The 23,144-nt window shown below is 33.8% G+C and overlaps 1 protein-coding gene and 1 long non-coding RNA gene across 10 annotated transcripts in view; both read left to right on the plus strand.

Moving 5' to 3' along the window:
- TUSC3 (tumor suppressor candidate 3) overlaps positions 1-23,144 on the plus strand; it is a 308,026-nt gene that overhangs the window by 40,179 nt on the left and 244,703 nt on the right. The gene's annotated exons all lie outside the window — the stretch shown is intronic.
- Positions 7,508-22,443, plus strand: LOC129060897 (uncharacterized). The gene is made up of 2 exons (XR_010141051.1): positions 7,508-7,636; positions 8,264-22,443. It is a non-coding gene; the product is annotated as an uncharacterized LOC129060897 (long non-coding RNA).

The raw sequence follows: 23,144 nt of genomic DNA on the forward strand, positions 1-23,144 counted from the left end.
TTTTCACTTAAGGCAGCATTGTGACATTATGTTTTGTTACTACTTCTGTCTTTTACATTAAAAAAGCATCCACAGTCTTTTCACTCCATTCATATTTTTAAATCTTTTAGTTGACATGTAATAATTGTATATATTTATGGAGTACAGAGTGATATTTCCATGTATGTATCCAATGTGCAATGATCAAATCAGGGTAATTAGCATATCCAGCACCCCAAATATTTATCATTTCTTTGTATTGGGAGCATCCAGAATCCTCTCTTCTAGGTCTTTGAACATATACAGTAATTTATTGTTAACTGTATTTACCTTACAGTGCTATAGAACACTGGAACTTATTCTTCCTATCTGGCTGTAATTTTGTATGTATTAACCAACCTTACCCCATCCTCTCCTTCCCCCTACATTTCACAGCCTCTAATAACCATAATTCTACTCTCTACTTGTATGAACTCATTTTTTTCCACATATGATTGAGAACATACATTATTTATCTTTCTGTGCTTGAGTTTTTAAAATTTAAGATAATATTCTCTGGGCTCATCCATATTGCTTCTAATGACAGGATTTCATTTTTAATAGCTAAATAATATTCTATTATGTATATATGCTACTTTTTTTAATCCATTTATCTGTTGGTAGACATTTAGATTGGTATCTTGGCAATTGTGTATAGCATTGCAGTAAACATGGGGCTGCAGGTATCTTTTTAATATACTGGTTTCCTTTCCTTTGGATAAATACTCAGTAGTGGGATTGATTGCTGGATCATTTGGTAGTTCTGTTTTTAGTTTTTTGAGGGACGTCCATACTGTTAACCATAATGGGGGTAATAATTTACATTTCCACCAATAGTGTATAAGAGTTCTGTTTTCTCCGCATCGTCATCAATATTTGTTATTTTTTGTCATTTGATACTTGTCATTCTGGGATTAGATGTTATCTCACAGTGGTTTTGATTTGCTTTTCCCTGATGATCAGTGATGTTGCACATTGTTTCAGATACTTGTTGGCTATTTGTGTATCTTCTTTTTAGAAATGTCTATTCAGATCTTTTGCTCATTTTAGTACTAGATTATTTGTTTATGTGCTCTTGAGGTGTTTGAGTTCTTGTATATTCTGGATATTCGTTCCTTGTTGGATGAATAGTTTGCAAGTATTTTCTCCCATTCTGTGGGCTGTCTCTTCACTCTGTTGTTTCGTTTGCTGTTCAGAAGCTTTTTAGTTTTATGTAGTCCCATTTGTCTATTTTTGTTTTTGTTGTCTGTGCTTTTGAAATCTTATCAACAAAATCTTTGCTCAGACCAACATCCTGAAACATTTTCTCAATGTTTTCTTCTAGTAGTTTGATAGTTTTGGGTCTTACACTTAAGTCATTATATTTCGAGTTAATTTTTGTATATGGTGAGAGACAGGGTCCAGTTCACTTTCTGCATATGGATGGATAGTCAATTTTCCCAGCACTATTTATTGAAGAGGATGTCCTTTCCCCAGTGTTTGTTTTTGGCACTTTTGTTGCAAATCGGTTGGCTGTGAATATGTGGATTTATTTCTGGATTGTCTATTCTGTTCCATTGGCCTTTGTGTTTAGCACAAAATAGCACCATGCTGTTTTGGTTATTGTAGCCTTATTGCATTGTTTGAAGTTGGGTAATGTGATGCTTCCAGCTTTGTTCTTTTTGCTTAGGATTGCTTTGGTTATTCAGAGTGCAGTTTATCATTATGCAACGACTTTCTTTATCTCTTCTTATTTTCTTACTACATTTAAAGTCTGTTTGTCAGATACAAATATAGCTACTCCTACACCCTTTTGGTTTCCATTTACGTGGAATATATTTTTGCATACCTTTACTTTGAGCCTATATGTGTCTTTACAGGTGACATAAGTTTCTTGTGGGCAGCATACATCCAGATCTTGTGTTTTTAATCCATTTATCCAGTCTGTAACTTTTAATTGGGGAATTTCAAACTGTTTACATTTTGATTCAGACTCTGCATCTTAACGAGATCCTGAAATGATCCATAACGCATGTTAAAGTTGGAGAAGCACTGTTGTAGAGAATAGCATAGGTTAAGATTAGCATGTGGAGCAATTTTGGTAAATTGATCAATTCAAAACATAAAGATGAAGTTTTAGGAAGGAAAAGTATAGTATAAAGAGGGGTTTAACATGAGGTTAATAGTAGCTAATTACAATTTAAATTTTAAATTAATGTTAAATTTGCCTTGAGATAGACAATTAGCTTGCTGCCACATTGGAATTTATAAGTAATGTACTATATCTATAAGCTAATGCTATTATAACCTATATTAATTAGGTTCTTAAAGTTTGTAAAACATCTTTACAGTATAAAGAAAACAATGCGTATCTGATTATTTTTTTGTACGTCACTTATAATCATTATCATCTTACAAATAAGCATATAGCCTTAGACAACTTAAGTAATATAGTCAGTGTCCTACCAAAAGTGAGTTAAAGATTGAGCCAAGCCATGAACAAAATTCTGATTCTAGAACTTCTTTTGGAAAAGTTTGAAATAAGTATAAAATCTCACTATCCCTAGTGAGGATAGAATAGGAAAGAACGGATCAGCTTCAGCTTAACTTAATGTAGACTTGATCTTTTTGGTAGGGGTAGATTTCACTTTATAATGTTTGTCTGTAATTTCATAATGCTTCTCTGAAAATTCCATTTAAATTTTGAGTTAGGCCGCACTCTATTAATGTTCTGTTAAAAGCATCTGACTTAGTATTTAGAAGGTCACAAATTGTATTGTAACAGAGATGATAGATGACATTTATGGATATTTTAAAATTATCTTAGATAATTCCAATGTACAGCTTGCTAATGCTTTACACAGGAGTTTCTGACTGGACTTTTCACTCTGCTCTGGTTTCAGGCCTTTATCTCTTTAAGTCTTTAATTTTGCAGATGAGGAATTCCAGAGTATCTCCAGAGAAGTTTTATAGCCAGTTAATGGCAAAGACAGTTTATGGCAAAGTCAAACCCAGGCTTCTTCTTATACAAAACCCAAGCTTTAGGCCATCATGCCTAGTGAGAGACATCATGAGTGAACATTAGCTTTTGTTTTCTTTCTCCCCCGATTCTAACTTTCTTCTCTTTCCCAGCATCTAAGAAAATAAATTCTTTCTTGCCAATTCCCCCATTAATATTTAATTTTTGTATTGAATTTTATTTACTATTTTTAGAGGTTCTAGAATAGAAGGAATTTCCCTGAACACCAGTCTGCTATGTTGCTCTATGTGGGGGATTCTTCAAAGTATTTATAATTATTTATTTTTATGTATTTATTTATTATTATTATTGGTTTTTGTTTGTTTGTTGCTTTTCTGAGACAGGGTTTTGCTCTGTTGCCCAGGCTGGAGTGCTGTGGTGCAATCTTGGCTCATTGTAACCTCTGCCTCCTGGGCTCAAGCAATCCTCTCACCACAGCCACCCAAGTAGCTGGAACAACAGGTGCACACCACCATGCCTGGCTAATTTTTTTGTATTTTTTGAGGAGACGGAGTTTTGCCATGTTGCACAGGCTGGTGTCAAACTCCTGGACTCAAGCAGTCTGTGTGCCTTGGCCTCCCAGAGTGCTGGAATTATAGGCTTGAGGCACTGCAACCAGCCTATAATTTGTTTTGCAAGATCTGATATAAAGAAGTAGGAGAAATCTTTGCCATGCTGAGTTCTTACCTTTAAAGTACTTTTAAGAAAGTATGATGCTTGGCATGTAGGAGGTGGTGAACAAATGCTAGTTGTTTTTATTTTTGGCATCATTAGGTCCTTTTTTTTGGTTATTTCAGAAAAAATATTTGAAGATTTAAAAGTTGCCAAAAATGAACAGGTCATTCCTGGGAGTTTTTCAGCTTAATTGTTTGGGGTTTTAATTAAATTAGTTTTTTAAATAACTTTTTATTAAAAATAGTTTTTCAATTTTTAAAGGTTTGAATAAACTGAGGGTTTATGTCTACATTTATGTATTTAAAAAGTTATCCTCACTTAGAAAGCCTTTCTCCTATAAAACATGTCATATAGAATAGGTTTTTGGACAAAGTTTAATCTGTTCATTTATTAATTTCTGTACCAAAATATCTGTTGGGTAGTTACTATGCAACAGGCAGTGTACAAAACTCTGGAGAAATATTATGAGCAAGATGTGAATATTTCTTGTCGATGGTAATTCTAGTAGAAGACAGAAGTATCAAGCAAGTAAACATACAGTTAAATGTATAAATATTATTTGTCATAAAGTGCTGTTAAAGGAAAATAATAGATTGTTGTGAGGGAGTAATTGGGAAAAGCTTTATTTTTGACTTGTGGAGTCCACGTTTCAGTGGAGATCTGACTTTTAAGTAAGAATTTTCCAGACACAAAAGTTCTGTGTAGGGGAGGAATATTCTAGTTATAATGCAGAGTGAGCCAAAGGGAAAGTGGTTATAATAAGATTGGAGTGGTAGGCAGAGGCCAGAACATTGTAGCGCCTTCTTAGTAATGTTAAGAAGTTTACTTTTTATTTTAAGTGCCAAGAGTAGATGGTCAAAAGTTTAAATCAAGGAGGTGACATGATCTCTTTGATATTTTAAAGTAATTACTTTTCCAATAATGCAGAGGAAGAATGGGAGAAAACAAGTGGAAATGGGGAAAGCCTTCAGGAGGCAGCTATAGTAGTCTAGGTAAGAGATATTGATGGCTTGACTAGGCAGCTAATAGTGTAGACTGGAAGAAGAGAAGGAAAGTTATTCATTGGACTTGGAGATGTAGAAGCTGTGGAAGGAAGGTAATGGCAGATACTTCCTAGATTCGTGACTTGAATAGTTGTTTTCCACTTAGTAAAATTGGAAAAAGTGGAGGAAGAATAGGTTTTGAAAAGAAGTCAGAAATTCATTTTGGATCTGTGAATTTTCCTATTCATTTAACAGTGTAGCTCTCAAGGCAGACAATTGCATATTATAATAGCAGTAACAACTAATGCTTATTAAGCTTTTTCTGTGTGAATAGCACTTGATACGGTTTGGGTATTTGTCCACTCCAAATCTCATGTCAAAATGTGATCCCCAGTGTTGGAGTTGGCACCTGGTGGGAGGTGTTTGGGTCATGGTGGCAGATCCGTCATGAATGACATAGTGCCCTCTTTGTAGTAATAAGTGAGTTCTCATTGTTGGTTCATGTGAGAGCTGGTTGTTTAAAGGAGCCTGCCACCTCCTCCTAACTCTCTTTTGCTCCCTCTCACCATGTGATACATTGGCTTCCCCTTTGTCTTCTATCATGATTGTGAGCTTCCTGAGGCCTCATCAGAAGCCAAGCAGATGCTGACACCATGCTTGTACAGCTTGCAGAACTGCTAGCCAAATAAACTTATTTTCTTTATAAATTATCAAATTTTAGATACTCCTTTATAGCAATGCAAAATGGACTAACGCAGTACTGTTCTGAGTTCTTGTAAATGTACTAACTCAAGCCTTACAACAAACATGTGATACAGGTACCCTTAATCCTCATTTTAAAGATGAGGAAAACGAGGCAAGATGAATTATTTTACTTAAGCTAGCCAGCCAGTAGTGTTGTCATCAGGATTCAAACTCAGGCTTTTTGGTTCTTGAGCCCGTGCACTTAAAACCACGTAGCTATAGTGCTTATGAATTTTGAGTGTGAGGAAAGGTCAGGTTAGGAGTATGAACATTTTTGGATTCATTAGCCTATAGATAATATTTAACATAAACTCTTTATTATATATTAATGTGCTTTTTTAAAAAAAAATTTTTTTTGAGACAGAGTCTCACTCTGTTGCCCAGGGTGGAGTGCAGTGGTGTGATCTTGGCTCACTGCAGCCTCCGCCTTCTGGGTTCAAGCAATTCTTCTGCCTCAGCCTCCTGAGTAGCTGGGATTGTAGGCTCATGCTGCCACGCCTGGCTAATTTTTGTAGTTTTAGTAGAGACAGGGTTTCACCATGTTTACCAGGTTGGTCTCGAACTCCTGACCTCAGGTGATCCGCCCGCTTCGGCCTCCCAAAGTCCTGGGATTACAGGCGTGAACCACCACACCTGGTCAGTATATTAGTGTGCTTTTAAACAATGTTTATCACTTACTAAAATAATATGGCCTGTATTTTCATCATGATTAGAGAATTATTGTATACTTCCACTGAGATATCCAAGTAAGCCACTAATAATTATGTATACATCATCTACATTCTGAGTTCATTGTTATTTTTTAAACTTTGTTTAAAGTTGAAACCATTTGAGTTATTTGCCATGTATTGTCCCAAAGATTAATTTAATAATACAATTGTAATCCACATAGCCATAATTTTTTTCTCTTAGGTCTGTTATCTGTGCCTTCATTTCTTGTAGTCTTTCCTAATTTCTACCATTACGTTGAAATTATTTTGCTAATTTTCAGTTTTTCCCTTTCTACATCCAAGATCCTTTTCTTTGATTCTTTATGCTCTGTGCACTATTGTTTACCATCGTCCAGTCCCTCTTTTCTTATTCTCTTCCTTGCATTTTAACTACTGCCATCTCTTTTTTTTCTTCTTCACCAATCAGAATGTTAATTGTGAGGATCTACTATAAGCATTAATCAACTCTATAAAGTTGTTCCTGATCATTAAAATCACTGTATCTCCCTGTCACTATTTCTGTATAACTAACTTTGGCATGTACTAACGATACTATATTATTAGACATTTTATGTATTCTTTCTCCCCAGCTTGTATACTGCTTGTATACCCTTTCTCCCAGACTTGTATATTACTGTAATTACACATTTAATAGGCCACTTAAAGTTGTCCCATAGTTCGCTGCAATTTTAAATTTGCCTTTTTATTTTAGATTCCTTTTTTTGGAATGGCTTCAGTTTAATCTTTTCATCTGCTGTTAATTCCTTCCACTGTATTTTTTATTTCAGATGTTGTAGTTTTCATCTTTAGAAGTTTGGCTCTTTTTTATATCTGTATACTTAATATCTTGAGCATGTAGATTACAGCTTAATGTGCTTGTCTGGTAATTTTAACATCAGTGTCAGTTCTGGGTTGGTTTTGATTGATTGATTTTTTTTCCTATCATGGAATGTATTTTCCTGCCTTTTTGCATGCCCCAAAATGTTTAATTGGATCATAGGCATTGTGCGTTTTGTTGGATATTGGATAATTTTGTCTTCCTGTGACTATCATTGAGGTTTGTTCTGGCTGTGATGCAAGCAAGTATTTTGATCCTTTAAGTTCTTGATTATAAGATTTGTTAGGCAGGATTGGAGCAACATTCAGTGTAGGGATAATTATTCCCTACTATTGCCAAAGCGTCTGAATACTCTACATAATGTCTTATGAGATTTTTCAATTTGGCTGGTGGGAACAGGCACTATTACTGGTCCTGTGTGAGTGCTGGATACTACTCTTATGAAGCAGGTTCGCTGCGCACTAATTATCAACTTGAGTTTCGTGAGATGGAATGTCTTTTTTTGCAACAAGTCACATGAGACAAATTTATTACTTACAGGCAGGCAGCAAAGGACCACAGAAGCCTAGGATTCATTGCTGGTTGTCCGCGGCTCGGGGAAACTTCGTGGGACGGATGGAGTTTTGACTGCGTGCTCGTCATCTTCACTGCAATTGAGGGTCCCTGGAAAGTTGTCTACCCTAGGTTTTATACTTTGGGGCAATATGATACTGTGGGTTAAAGCTCTGAAGGACATCCTGTTTCTAAGGGGACTGGAACAGAACTTGGGCTATTCCCACTACTCCCTCCCTTTCTCAGAATATTGCATTCCCATCACTGTGTTATTCTCAAACTGCAAGTGAGAAAAATACGGAAAGCTGGGCTCTTAAGGCCATTTGGAGAACTGTCCTGTAGTTCTCATTATACTTTCAGATAGATACTTTTCCCAGCCTCTGGTAATTTCTTTACACATAGGATTTGATCAGCACTCAGCTGAATACTCAAGGGGAATCTCTAGATTTCCAGGTTTCTCTTTGTGTAAATCTTTCCTCTTTAGTACTCTGCCCTGTGATTCTAGGTGCCTTGGTCACCTGGACTTTCCGCTCTGTTTCCGTAGCTCAGGAGTCAGCTGATCTTTGCCTGTACCCTCCCTCTCCGTGCTATAGGCTTGAATCTCTCAAGGGAGTAGGGTGGAACAGTCATAGGGCTCACTTTGTTCCCTGTCTCTTAAGCATCAGTGTCTTTTATATCCTGATGACCAGAGTCCTGAAAACTGTTACATATACTTTGTTTCCTTTTGTTTGTTTGTTTCAGGCAGGTGGGCCAATCAGTCCCTTTGCTGTATCTTGGCCAGAAATGGAAGGAGTATGTTTGCTGTTGCTATTTCAAAAGCATCCAGAGATTGATAAGAGAAATGGGAGGAAGTCATTTGTAAGCCTAGTGTAATACAATGTAGCACTTATTTTAGCTTTCTACTTCTGTAAGATTTTCTCAAAAATTCAAGAAGTAAAATTCTAGTATGTGTGTGGAAATAAAAATAGACTTAAGATAATTTTTTTAGTCTTACAAGTTGTACTTCTGCTATCTTTACTGTAAGAATTAAAATGACAATCTTAATAAGGTCCAGGTATGCCATAGGAACTTAGTGATTTGACCAATTGAATAGTAATGGTCCCAAAGGTGTATCTTTAACATATTTCTTCAGGACTTTAGAATTAAGGTTGTGGGTAAAATAGGTCCAAGGTTATAGCCAGTATTCTTACATGTAGTTTGAAAGTTTTGTACTCTCTCATCTTAAGTGATATAACATTTATTTTCTCAGAATGAGTTTACAAGAGGCATTAACAAATTTAAGTATTCTTTCCTATTTTATAGTCGCACATTCTAATTGGGAACATATATCCATCTATAATAATGATATGAAGTTTTTGAAATGGTTGTCTTTTTAAAAGTTTACTTCATTTGGATAATTGCTCCGAGAAAGAAAAATATGCCATGTTTTTAGGGGTGTTTTAGTAAAAAATTATTTGGAACTTCAGTTAACATGCCGTGTAAGAGTAGTACAGTACATGGGTTTGAACTGCACACATCCATTTTTACACAGAATTTTTCTCAACCAAATGCAGCTAAAGACCCTGTATTCCTGGATGCAGAACCTTTGGATACAGAGGGCCAACTTTTCTTATATGCAAGTTCCACAAGACCAACTGCAGGGCTTGAGTATATGCAGATTTTGGCATGTGGGGTGTCCTAGAACCAATACCCTGTGCATACTGAGGAATGACTATAATTTTAAGATACTGTGGGGCACACTGTAAGTTGTAACCTTAATTTTTAACACTGTTATTTTGTTAATGTCTTCATACATTAATTACAGTTATATTTTTCTTTAATTGATTTTATTTAATTGATGTATAAAGAGATGTTGAGAGTGGGAGATGTGGTGTGGGTATTCGGATAATTTATGTTGCTAAACTGATTGCATATAATGTTTTGGTTGGGGTTGAATATAGTTGTGTTACTGATAACTCTTTTTCTCCCTTCCCTAAGTGTTTTATGAAATAAAAATCGTCTAATTGTACTTAATTATTATTTCAAATAATAGAAGATCTTTCTTAATTTAACATAGTTGTCTGCAGGCTGTGATAGATACTGTGTAGCAGGTGACAAGGTTAATAGTCCAATTTAAAGCTTGGTTAGGTAGCACCAGTTGAAAGTTAATAATTAGTTGTGGAAGGCTAAAGAAAAGCTGGGTCAGTTCAGCAGAAGTCAGACTTGTTGTCTGAGAATGTCAGCAGGGGTAGTACAGTAGGAAGAGGTCAGAGATACAGTGATGAATATGGAGATGAGGTAGCACCTTGTCCAAGGTTAGAATCATGACAGTAGAAAGAGAGACTAACTTGATAATAGAGATTTGCTGCAGATTTTAATGGAGGTGATTTAAGTTTCTCTCAGTCCAACCCAGGATCTGTCTACACTGATTTTGAAGCCTGTGGCCCTTAGATCTTAAGAGATCTAAATCAATATCATTTGGTTTATCAGAGTATAATCTGGGAAGCTTTTCCTCAAGGTAAATTTGATATTCTTCTTGAGCCATTTGGATACTGCATTCCTAAATATTAGTTGCTAGTATATGTATGTTTCTCAGTTATGCTTTGCTAATTTATTGAGAACATTCACGTATTTTTTCTTTGTATTTCTTTAAATTATTGCCTTTGGCACAATGAACTTTAAGTTAAATAAAATTCTTTGCAAATCATTTTTTAAGAGAATCAAGCCTATAAAATACTAACAACATCTAAAATACTAACAACTTAACATCTAAAATACTAGTTGTATAATAAGCTTTGAGCATTGGATATGTATAGTAAGCTAAATACACATTGATATTAGATTGACAGTAGTTAGAAAAACAAAACCTTCATGAATTTGTTCTTTGAAAATGACCAGATATCTGACATTGGAATTAAGACATATACTTGAAAGCATATGGCTGAGTCTTAATTTCTTGACCTCTGATGATTCCGTACTTTATCATTGGTCAGAAATGAGTATGGCCTACATTTTTAAGGCATTTGGAATTCTAAGTTGGTAATGGGGAAAAACATTAGTTAATATTGTCCTTTAATTTTAGGTAATAGTATATAGTAAATGTTTATTGATCAGCATTTATATCTGTATATTTACACGCATGCACACACAACACTTATTCTGTGTCCTAGCATTGATATTTTCAAATTGCTTTTCACGTAAGTTTGTTGTTTCTAGATTCAACGTAAATAAATGCTTTGAGAATCAAGTTATTTCTTCAAGAGTTTCCAGCTGAGTAAATCTGGTTGAAAGCAGAGTTTGCAGAGCATAATACCAGTTGGGGTTTTATGTGATCTTTGTCATTATCTAGAACCTTATCTCTTCCCTGTCCTCGCACTCCATCCAAATGTTTATCAATTAATGCATGAAAAGTTTTTCTTCTGGCTTTTTTCTTGTTCTATACATACTTTGCATGATACTTTACCATTAAAAATAAAAGACCTTTTTGTTTGCAGTAGATTTAGATTCACAGCAAAGTTGAGAGGAAAGTACAGAGATTTTTTTACATATCTCTTGCCTCCACGCATGCATCATCTCCATCATTATCAGTATTCCTACCAATGTGGTACATTTGTTAAAATTCATGAACCTACATTGATACATCATAATTACCCAAAGTCTGTACTTTGCATTAGGGTTCATTCTTGGTGTCGTATATTCTGTGGGTTTGGATCAATGTTTAATGAAGTGTATCCATCATTATAATGGATAATGCCCTAAAACTCGTCTGTGTCTCAGTTATTCATACCTCCTCCTTCTCTAGTCTCCAACCTCTGGCAACCACTGATCTTTTTCCTCTCTTCATAGTTTTGCCTTTTTCAGAATGTCATAAAGTTGGAATCATACAGTATATAGCCTTTTCAGATTGGCCTCTTTCACTTAGTAATGTACATTTACGTTTTCTCTATGTTTTTTCATGGTTTGATAGCTCATTTTTTTATAGCACTGAATAATCTATTGTCTGGATGTACCAGTTTATTTACCCATTCACTTACCAGAGGATGTCTTGGTTGCTTCTGAGTTTTGGCAATTATGAATAAAGGTGCTATCAACACCTATTTACAGGTTTTTGTGTGGACCTAAGTGTTCAATTCCTTTTGAGTAGATCCCAAGGAATGCATTTGCTGGATCAAGTGGTTAAAATTATGGTAATTTTATAAGAAACTGCCAAACCATCTTGCAAAGTGCCTGTACCGTTTTGTATTCCTGCCAGCAATGAATGAGAATTCCTGCTGCTACACATCCTCTCTGGCAGTTGATGTTGTCAGTGCTCTGAATTTTGGTCATTCTAATAGGTTTATAATTGTCTTAATTTGCATTTCCCTGATGACATGTAATGTGGAGCATCTTTTTATATGCTAGTTTGCTATTTGTATATCTTTGGTGAGATGTCTCTTAAGGTCTTTGGCACATTTTAAAATTGGGTTGTTTTGTTCTTATTGATGAGTTTTAAGAGGTCTTGTATATTTTTGTAACAGTTCTTTATCAGATGTGTCTTTGGCAAATATTTTCTCCCAGTTTGTGGGTCGTCTTCTTATTTCTTTGACCATTTCTTTTGGAGAGCAGAAGTTTTAAATTTTAATGAATTTTAACGAAGTCTAGCTTATTATTTCTGTCATGGATCCTGCCTTTGGTATATCTAAAAAGTCATCGCCATACCCAGTTATCTAGGTTTTCTTTTATGCTCTGTTATAGTAGTTTTATAGTTTTGCATTTCACATTTAGGTCTGATTCATACAGAGTTAACTTTTGTGAGGGGTGTAAAGTCTAGATTCATTTTTTTGCATGTAGATATCCAGCTGTTCTAGCATCATTTGTTGAGATTATCTTTGCTCCATTATATTGCTTGTGTGTGTGTGTGTGTGTGTGTTTTTTTTTTTGTCAAAGATCAGTTGATTATGTCAGTCTGTTTCTTGGCCCTCTATTCTGTACTGTTGATCTGTTTGTTATTTTGCCAGTACCCCACTGTCTTTATTATTGTAACTTTGTAGTGTATCTTGAGGTTGGAGGTTGAGAAGTATCCTCCAAGTCTGTTCTCCTTAAATGTTGGTTGGCTATAATGGCTCTTTTACTTCTCCAAATAAACTTTGTCTATCATCACTTATTAGTTCCAATAGGTTTCTTGTTGATTCTTTTGAATTTTCTGCAAGACAGTCAATGCCATCTGCAAACAAAGACAGTTTTATTTCTTCTTTAGTAATCTGTGTACCTTTTATTTCATTTTCTTGTCTTACTGCATTAGCCGGGACTTCTAGTATGATGCTGAAAACAAGTGGTAGAGGGGACATGGACAATGCTTTTTTAAACAAAACAATTATTTTATAAGCATTTGTTTGTCCTATAAAATTATAATTCATTTTCCAAATATGTTTTCTATTAGAAAACTATAGTCTATGGAAGACCATTTGACAGTAGGGAGAATTATGGCCTTTGTAATGACAGCAAGATAAAATAATATTGTGGTAGTAATGGTAATTAAGAAAAATGTTGAATACTGAATTAGAATAAAAAATAGAGATGCTTCATCTAAGGACAAACAGGTTTGATTAGGATGTCAGTAGGCTTAGAGAATATGAACATAATCCTAACCCACTTAAAGGAAAATTAGAATTGGGTAGTGATTCTTTGTTTATTTTGTATGTAAATTTCTCTTCCTTGATACATTTTTATCATTATTGTGACCGTTAAATTTGTTAGGCAAATAGAAGATGCTGTTTTATTCTTGTTTGCTTTGTCTTAGTGGGTTACAGATTAAAATAAATTGGATGGGAGATAGGGGAGAGGGAAAAACATACACGAACATTTGAGGAGGTAACTCAGTAATGGTTATAAGATACGAAGTATGAGATACTGTTTTGCCATGTAAGTTAAGAATTAAAATCACTTTCTATTCTTGCACCCTCTCAACAAATAGTTAAGCTACTAGCTGTAGATTCTAAACTTTTTAATGTTTGTTAGCATTATTGATCTTGCTTATAAAGGAATTTTATTCTTTGTAGATTGGTTAAATGTGCTATCAGTATAAAATTGCTTAATAACAATAGAAATGATGAATCCAAATTGCATAATAATAATTGTACATGTTGAGAGCCAATGTGTACAGATACTGTGCTAAATACTTTGTATTTAGTTAAAATAATATTTTTTCTTCTCAGAAGAAATACACAGGTTCACTGAAATCAAGAGGAGTAATTCAGAGTGCAAGCTATAACACTACAGAACTGTAAAATATGAATTAACTTTGTTAAAGGTCAGCAGATTTGTTACAGTATCCATAGGTAGCAAGCTTAAGGTTAGTCTGTTACCTAAAAGATTCTAGTAGGAGGAGTTTTTAACTCATTTCCAAAGACTATTATTTTGACAGGCAGTATTTGAATTTACTTATTATTATGGCTGGGTAATTTATATTTGAATTTGTCAGTCTATAAAATGCATTGTCTCCTCCCCCTTGCCTATAAAGAACCATTTCCTCAAACTGTTCTGTGACCAGTATGCACCTGTAGTAGAGATGGAAGGCCCAAGTGTCTAAAGCAACAGATTTATAGTTTGAATGGGTCTAGGGAGAGATCCAGGCACACTGAACAAGAAATAATTTATTAGTGATTCCCTTCTAGTGGCAGAGGCTGGCAGCCCAAAACATGACAGCAAAACTGAGATGCTTTCTTTGGAGAATTTTTGGTTGTTTTAGAAGTTAATAAGCTGGAGGCTACACAGCTGATCAGGGGTAGAAACTGGGTTACTTCCATAATTATTTATATTTAAATTTGATACCTTTTTCTTAAGTTTATTACCTATTTATAAAATCTATTCTGTAGCAATAGGGGCATAGCTTTATTATTAGGTTCAAGGCAAATCTTAGGAGACTGGGAAGGAAGTAAAGAAATGTACCGTGGTATTGTGTATAGTAACAATGGTTCTAATGTAATGAATGGTATTAAGAGCTTGCCTGAGTTTCTGAAGTAATTATGGGTTTTGAGATTTTGTGGCTTGCTTTCTACCAGTTTTTATGGATATATTTGTATCGTGTGTATATATTATATAAGAATATATTAATATAATATTGTGGTTATTTATGTATTTTTTTTTAGTTTCCAGAATTAACTGACATGCAGAACTAGCATTTATTTGTACATTATAATTTGTATCAATTGAGCATCCCTGATCTAAAAATACGATGTCTGCCTGAAATCTGACCCTAAACCCAAAACTTTTTGAGCACTGACATGATGCTCAAAGGAAATGCTAATTGAAGCATTTTGGATTTCAGATTTTAAGAATAAGGATGCTCAGTCAGTAGCCATCCTGAAAACATTCCAAAGTCTGAAAAAAGTCTGAAGTCCAAAATGCTTCTGTTCCCGAGCATTTTGGATGAGGGATACTCAGCCTATATATAGGCCTTCCCTTATGAATAAATCTATTTTCTTATTGCCTGTTGTTCATGCAGAACTATTTAGCTTTTGTGGATTCTAGCGCAGAATATATGATTAAAGTTTGATTTGTCTGGACAAACTTCCATCATGAATTTTAATACAGTTATGAGGAAAAATATTAAATAGGTTTTATTTCCCCACAGTTTATCAAATGGGTTGTACTTTTTACATCTTACATTTTACATCAACTTGTGAAAAGTATTGTGTTTATTTAGAGGAGGTTTCTCTTGGTGGAAGGAGGAAGTAATGCAGAGCTGTGAGATAAGTAACATGGGGTTTGCAGTCAGACAGGCACAAGTACCTGTCTTTGTGATACTGTGCAAATTGCCTAATCTTGTTGAATGGAGTTGTAATAGGTGCTCACTTTTTGGGGTTATGAAGATTAAAATAATTTATATGTGTGTGTGTGTATATATATGTGTATGTATACGTGTGTACACAAAATATGGGTTGTATGGAACCTAATATGTAGTATGAGTTTAACTTAGATTAGCGATTTTTATTATCACTTGTTATTAATTGTATTCGTTTTATACAAAGAAAAAAGGAACTGAACGTGATCCATGGAAAATTAAAAGTAGATTACCTTGTAATGTAAATAAAAAATAAAAACCTAAGTGGTAATAACACTTTAATGTTAGTAGATATTTTACGATATCAAGGTAGGGAAGGTCTTTTGAAATAAGACTGAGAGAAGTACAAGTTATAAATAAAAGGATTCAATTGGACCACAGTAAAAAAACAAAAGTCTGTGTGACAAAGGAGACCATAAGTAAATTGATATGTCAAGTCCTAGACAGAAGATATCATAGTTGCCACACATGTAGTTAATTACTAATACATGACTAGTTAATTACCAATAAAGAACAACTACAAATTAATAAGAAAAGAGAACCCAATTGAAAGATAGTCTGATCAGAGTTTATCACTGGAACCTGAGTTGTTAATAAACAATATATGTATAATGTCATTAAACATCATGGATATGAAAATTAGAGGAATATTGAGATGCTATTTGTTACTTTTCATCCTGGCAACAGAATGCAAAAAGTCTGACAGTGTTAGTGTTGGTAAGTATGTGGGAAAATGGGAACCCACATGTTGCTGGTAGGGGTTAGTTTGGAAAAACAGTTTGGCAATATCTTGTAATTGGTTAGTAAGTTTTTGTATTCCGTGGGCGTATTTGACAGTCTGATGAATGAAGCCTGTGTACTTCTTTGCAGAAAATTTTTTTAAGTACAATATATAGGATTTTAAAAGATAGTCATAGTGAAATCCCATTATCACAATATAAAAATATGATATAGTAATATTTTTATGAAGAAATTTTATAACAAGAATTTAGTGACAGGTCTGATAGCCATTACAATTTCAAAATGATGATGAATGTGCACTGTGTCTTGAGATATCAGCAGTGAATGGAATGGAATAGGAAAGTACCTGTGATTCCTATGGTTTACCAAGTCGCAGGGACTGCTAATTCTATTTTTTTTTTTGCCTCCACTTATAACTAAAATGTTAAATTTTAGAGGCTTATGTAAATGAAGATGTTTTTCCCCCTTTTCAAGTTTATCAGCTCCTTGAGTTAGAATCATAGAACTTACAGATGCCAGTTTAAGAACCCTTTTAGAGTGACTTTTACTCATGAATAATGATAATGATTCTAATATTGCTTATTAGAAAAATGAGAAAGCCTGTGTGACCATTATTAAGAGAAATGGAAAAATGTAATGTATTAATATGATGGGGTGCCCTACAGCAATGCAAATAAATGACTTACCTATAAGCGTCAATATGCAGAGGTTTCTAAAACAAAAGTTTGAATTAAAAGTTTCAGTATGATATTGAGATAGAGTATTATGCAAATTAAAGACATGTAACATTTTATTGTATGGTTTGTGATTTTATGTACCTGTTTATGGGTGTGTCTTTATACACATAAAGATAAATTTGAGAAAAATAATGTCTTTAGTTTAGTGCAAAAGAGGGGGAAAGTAAGATGGGATAAAGGAATTCAGATGTACCTGTAGTATTTTAATTATTTATGTTAAGAAATAAACCAAATAGATTGCAAACTAACAGACCTTATTCGATGATAATTGTCATTGATGAGTACGTGGGTTTTTGTTTTATTATTATTTGTGCTTTTCTGCATTAAAATAGTTTCCCAAATTCTCAAAATAATAGTTATTAACAAGAAAATATTTTCTTATAATTATTGTAAATATTTTAATAAAAATACAAGTGGCACCAAGATAGATTATCAGTTGCGAAGGGGATTAACTTTTGTCATTTGCTTCAGGTACATATGGGTTACTGAATAATGACCAAATTAATTGTTTTCTAGTTAATGCCAAGTGTTTCTTGCATTTTGGTTTTCTATTTAGAATGTCAAAGTAAGCCTTTGAACAGTCGTTGATATTTATGGTAGCAGAATGTTAACTCTCTGAATATGGTTAGGACTGTGGTATTCTGCAGTAACTTAATAGCCTTAAATTTTTCTATATTTGGCATTTTTATCACCAGAGAATCTCAAAACTTTATCTTACAAGACCCAGGAAAATGGTTTTATTTGTTGGGCTTATATTGGTTTCTTGTATCTGTTTTTCTCTAATGGTTCACTAAATTAGTTTTGAAATATCTGGGATTGCTTTCTTCAGTTTTTTGGTAAAGAGATACATAAAACTCTGGTTATTGTAGAGAAGTTCTGATACTCCAGGTCATTTTTACTGAAATGAACTAAGATGTTAGTCAATAAAGATGAATGTAGCAGTGACTGTGGAAGTTAGAATATAATGAAACATCCTCATTTTCTCAAATAGCAGCCTGACCCCAAGCGTGAAGTGAGCATCGCTTCCAAAAGAGTAGAATCAATCAATAGATGGGAAGATTAGTATAGGAACAGCAAAGAAGCACAGAGTAACTCATGCCGCTACCTGGCTTTGTTTCATATCTTTTCCTAGAGGAATCAAAATTACTTGTCTTTTAGTTACTCTTTTTTTGCATGTCTCTTAAACTGTCTCTAACTGGCAATAACTGTTGTTTTATTGTTTATAAAGCACTACAGGTAAAAATTTCAAATCACATGATTCATAAAGTAAAAATAAACATAACCATTTATCTTCTCCTGTAGAAGGAAACCATTATCGATTTGCTACACAGTTGACCCTTGAACAACATGGGTATGAATTGCTTGGGTCTATTTATACATAGATTTTTTCAAATCAATTTTTGGAAAATTTTTTGAAGATATGTGACAATTTGAAAGCATTCTAAGATGGACTGCATTGCCTTACAAATACCAAAACAAATGGAGAAAAAAGTATGTCAAGAGGGCATAAAATGTATATACATACTAGTCTATTTTCATCGTTTACTACCATAAAAAATACACAAATCTATTATAAAAAGGTCAAAACTTATCAAAACTTAGACACACAGTTACAAATCACACATGACACCACTTGCAGTTGAGAGAAATGTAAACAAACATAAGGTTGCCATATTAAATCACAACTGCATAAAATTAACTGTAGCACATAATAGGCTACTGTCATAATTTCGCAGCCCCGTTCTGTTGCTATTGGCGTGAGCTTAAGTGTTGCAGTAGCCACTTAAAATGCCTTATGACACTGATCAACTCCATGTGAGCACTTCATCTCTCCAGTGAGTTGCATATTGCAGTAAACATTGATCACCCTAGGTTCTCCTGTATTTTTCATTCTGTTTAATGTAATAGTGTAAACCTTGAATAACACCATGGGACCCATACAAAATGCCACTAGGGATGCTGGAAGTGATCCCAAGAAGCAGACAAGCCATGACATTACAAGAAAAAGTTGAGTTGCTTGATAGATACCATAGATTGAGATCTGTACCTGTGGTTGCTCCTATTTTAAACAGACGATTCATCTTGTAAACAGGTGACAGAAACTTATAGTATGAGTAAATACAATACAGTACTATAAATGTATTTTGTCTCATGATTTCTAAATAACATTTTCTTTAGCTTGCTTTATTGTAAGAATATTGCATATAATACATGTACAAAATCTGTGTTAATTGACTATGTTATTGGTAAGGCTTCCGGTCAACAGTAAGCTTTTAGTAGTCAATTTTTGGGGGGTCAACACTTACACGTGATTTTTGATTGTGTGGGTGCCCCTAACCTTCCCATTGTTCTATATTATTTCAAATATTTAGCATGTATGTAAAAAAGTTAATGAGTGAATAGGTACATACAAATTGTGGATATTCTTGTAGGTAAGTCTGTTTCATCTTGTTAAATAACTATAATACTGTCTTGTTTCATACCATATTATGATGTAATCAAATTCCTCTCTGTAGGCATAAATATTATATCCAAATACTTGGAATTATGAACAGTGCTTCAGTGAATATCCTTTTATATTTACATGTGTACTTTGTCTGATTATTTCTTTAGGATAAATTCCTAGAAATGGCATTGCCGAACTAAAGGAAACACACATTTAAAGCTTCGTATGTATTATAAATGTGACTTCTTGAAAGATGTTACCAATGCATAGCCATATTGTATCCCTTGATACAGTTTTAACTTATGTTTTCCAGTGGTATTTTTAATAAAACATTGTGTGTGTGTGTATGTGTATATATATATTTATGAAACAAAGTACAATGTTTTATAATATTTTAATCCAGTTAATATTAGCATTCAACATGGTATCTTATGTACAGACTACCCGCAAGTTTCAGTAGTAAGCTTTTACCCTGTGCTGTTCTCTCTGATCATAATCCCAAATGTTTCAAAAAGGGTATTTCTCTTGCCACAAATGGTTGGGGGAGGGCGTCTGAACCAAGGAAACGTGTGGACCAGAAAAGAGCTGTGTTAATTCTATTTCTGTATTTTCAGTACATTTTTTTCATTACTTAATTAGTTACACAAATATTTATTTAATGAGGCAGGCACCGGCCTGGTCACTGGGCATACAATGATGGTAAAGACAGTTCTAGGCTCTCAAGAATTTATAATTTAGTGATAGAAACTTTTAAGTGGCTCAAAACAGTCAACTCCTTTACAAACTACAGTTATAATACATTTGTAAAGTGTGTGTATAGTTTACATACATTTGTAAAATAATTTAATGTAACAAAGCAAAATAGATATAAAAATGAGAAAAAATTTTGTTGAAACATGTCACCACCTACAAACAACTGTCATTAAGTAAAGTTTACTTCTCCTCTAACATTTCGTTATGAACTTTTAAAACATAGAGGTAAGCTGAGAGAATTTACAGTGAATACCCAGATATTGACTACCTAGATTCCACAATTAACAATTGATTGTGCTTGCTTTATCGCAACATCGCAACACCACCTTATGTATCAGCAATCATTCTGTCTTTTTAAATGCATTTTAGAGTAAGCTGGAGACAAGTGTCCTTCCTTCAATATGCATAACATGAACTATTGTTTTAAGCAGCACTGTGTTTCAGTGAAACCTGTATTGATTGACTATATGCTATTAAAAATGTAGAAATGTTGTACTTTTACATTTCCTCCCTAATTCTCTTCCCTGTCAGCAAATATTTGATAAATTACTTTGTCTCGTTATGGAACGTAATTAAGTGTCATATCTTGAATGCCCGTATGATTTCCCTGAACTGGAATATTTTTGATAAGTGTGCAGTGATATAGCAAGTGCAATTTGGAGTTTCCTTAGCAAACCAGAATGGTGAGAATGTCTATAACAATAAATGCCAGAGTAGTTTATTCTTGGTTTTACATTTAAATGTATTTGCATTTAATTAGCACTATATTCAACATTTAGTCTTTTACCATAGCTTATTTCCTGAGTTCTTGATTTTGATTCACCTCTTGGCTGAATTTTATCCATAGCTTCTCTTTTCCTGAGTTCCTTATTTTGAGTCAGTTCTTGGTTATATTTTATCCTCAAGAGGTTCCTCTCTTTTCCATGAGTGTTTAATGTGTACTGAATTCCTTTATTTTTTTGCTAGCTTTGTTACTTTATATTGGTGCTTTTTGTAAACAATAAATTCCAATATAAAATAGTTGTTTGTCTTATAGGGATAAATTGAACAATAGTAGGGACGTCCTAGGGCTAGGGGTGAGCCTAGAATCTTATCTCTAATATTACTCAGTCTTCCACATGAAGTGCGATGTAAGAAGTTTCTTCGGAGATTTTTACCTTTGCATATTGATATGGTTTGGCTCTGTGTCCCCATCCAAATCTCATCTTCATTTGTAATTCCCATGTGTCATGGGAGGAACCTGATGGGAGGTGATTGGATTATGGGGGTGGTTTCCCCCATGTTGTTCTTGTGATAGTGTGTGAGTCTCGTGAGATCCGATGGTTTGAAAAGTGGCAGTTTTACTCTGCTTGCCCTTCACTTCTCTTGCCTGCCACCATGTAAGATGTGCCAGCTTCCCCTTCCACCATGATTGTAAGTTTCCTGAGGCTCTCCAGCCATGCGTAACTGTCAGTCAATTAAACCTCTTTCTGTTATAAATTACCCAGTCTTGGGTATTTCTTCATAGCAGTGCAAAAACTGACTAATACATATACCTTTGTACAAAATAACCAAAAGAAATCTTTGATTCTACCCCAAAAAAACTTGACTTGCTTTTGCCATTTGGAAGAAACTTGGTAGAACTAAACACTATTAAAGTTGATGAAAAATAAGCATTGGAAATTTTTTAAAGTACATTTAAAACTTTGCTCTTGGCTGATTTTCTGTTGGATTCTATTGAATTTTTCTTAGTTTTGACAATGTAAGCGTTACATATTTTACTGACTAATTTGTGTGAATCAAGAATAAAGTCACTGAAAAAATTAACTCAATTTTGCAATTTATGAGTATAGTTACGGTTTTGTTTTCCCACATTCTGCTAGTAAAAGTTTTTTTCAGCTGTGACACATAATATATGGCCATTAATAGTGAAGAGTTACACACAATGACTTCTAAAGCAGTGCAAGATAATTTTATGATATAAATGTATTACTACAATAGAGTACCTGCTATACTCATTTACACTGGTAATAGTCATCTTGCCTGGGTCTGTATTCCCAAGAGAGGCAGGCCAGATGGCTGTGTACAGCTGGAAGTAGATTTTTTTCTCAGCTTTTAACAGCTGCTCTCATTTCTTATATCTGGTACTTGTTTTAAAATGAGATATTTATTTATAAATGAATGTCCAACAGAAGGATATGAAGGAGTTCAAGAAAAATGGTGACAGAAGCTAATGCAGTGGTGGAAAAAAAAAATGGAAAGCTCATTTGACCCATTTGATGACTGTCCCTGATTAAAATGACTTCATATTTTGAGTCTTCAGAGAAAGTATCATGATTCCCATTGTAATGATACTGTCTCTTGACAGTAGGGTATTGTACTTAAGCAATTTTTTAGTGAAAAATTGTCAGGAGGACAACAAACATTAAAAAAAAAAAACATGTTTTCACTGTACGTTAAAAATAAAACAGAGTAACTCCCAAAACCAAAAAAAGGCCATTTTCACCTGTTTACATGACTTTATGACCTATCTTTATCAATAAACAGATACGCTTTTGTGATATTAATATATTACTATGAATATCTTACTTTCTGTCTTTCCACTTACTGTTATGATAGAATTTTCTTACTAGTCACCACGTTTCATTTTAGTCTCTGATATTTTCTAGTATTATTATGCTCTTTATTTCCTAGCTGTTTTTATTTTTGTTGCTGTTGACCACATAACTATGTTTATATGGTTTAACTATTTTTCTTTTGAAAATTTTTAAGGTATATTAAGAAAGGTATGATGAATAAATTATAATCAATTTAATGTATTTTGTATCATTGTTTTTATGAGGGGCTTTACATTTTAGGCACTGGATTTATTTCATAGTATACTTTGAAATCCATAAAATTCCATACATTCATTGATCCAATTTTGTTATTACCACAAGTATCAAATGCAAAGTATTTCAGTATACTGCATGATGTTTTCTCTGATAAAATTAAGGTATAGCAACATCTAACATTAGAATTCTTAAAATTATTGCTGTAAGGGAGTAGTTTCTCATGGAGAAACATTTCTGGTATTTTCAATGTAGAATTTAATGTTGATGTGTTTCTGTGAATTCACTGCTTCCTTTATTAATTTTTATGAATAAGGAAATACTAGCAAACTTAAGAT

Source organism: Pongo abelii, chromosome 7, assembly GCF_028885655.2.
Source record: "Pongo abelii isolate AG06213 chromosome 7, NHGRI_mPonAbe1-v2.0_pri, whole genome shotgun sequence".
NCBI lineage: Eukaryota > Metazoa > Chordata > Mammalia > Primates > Hominidae > Pongo > Pongo abelii.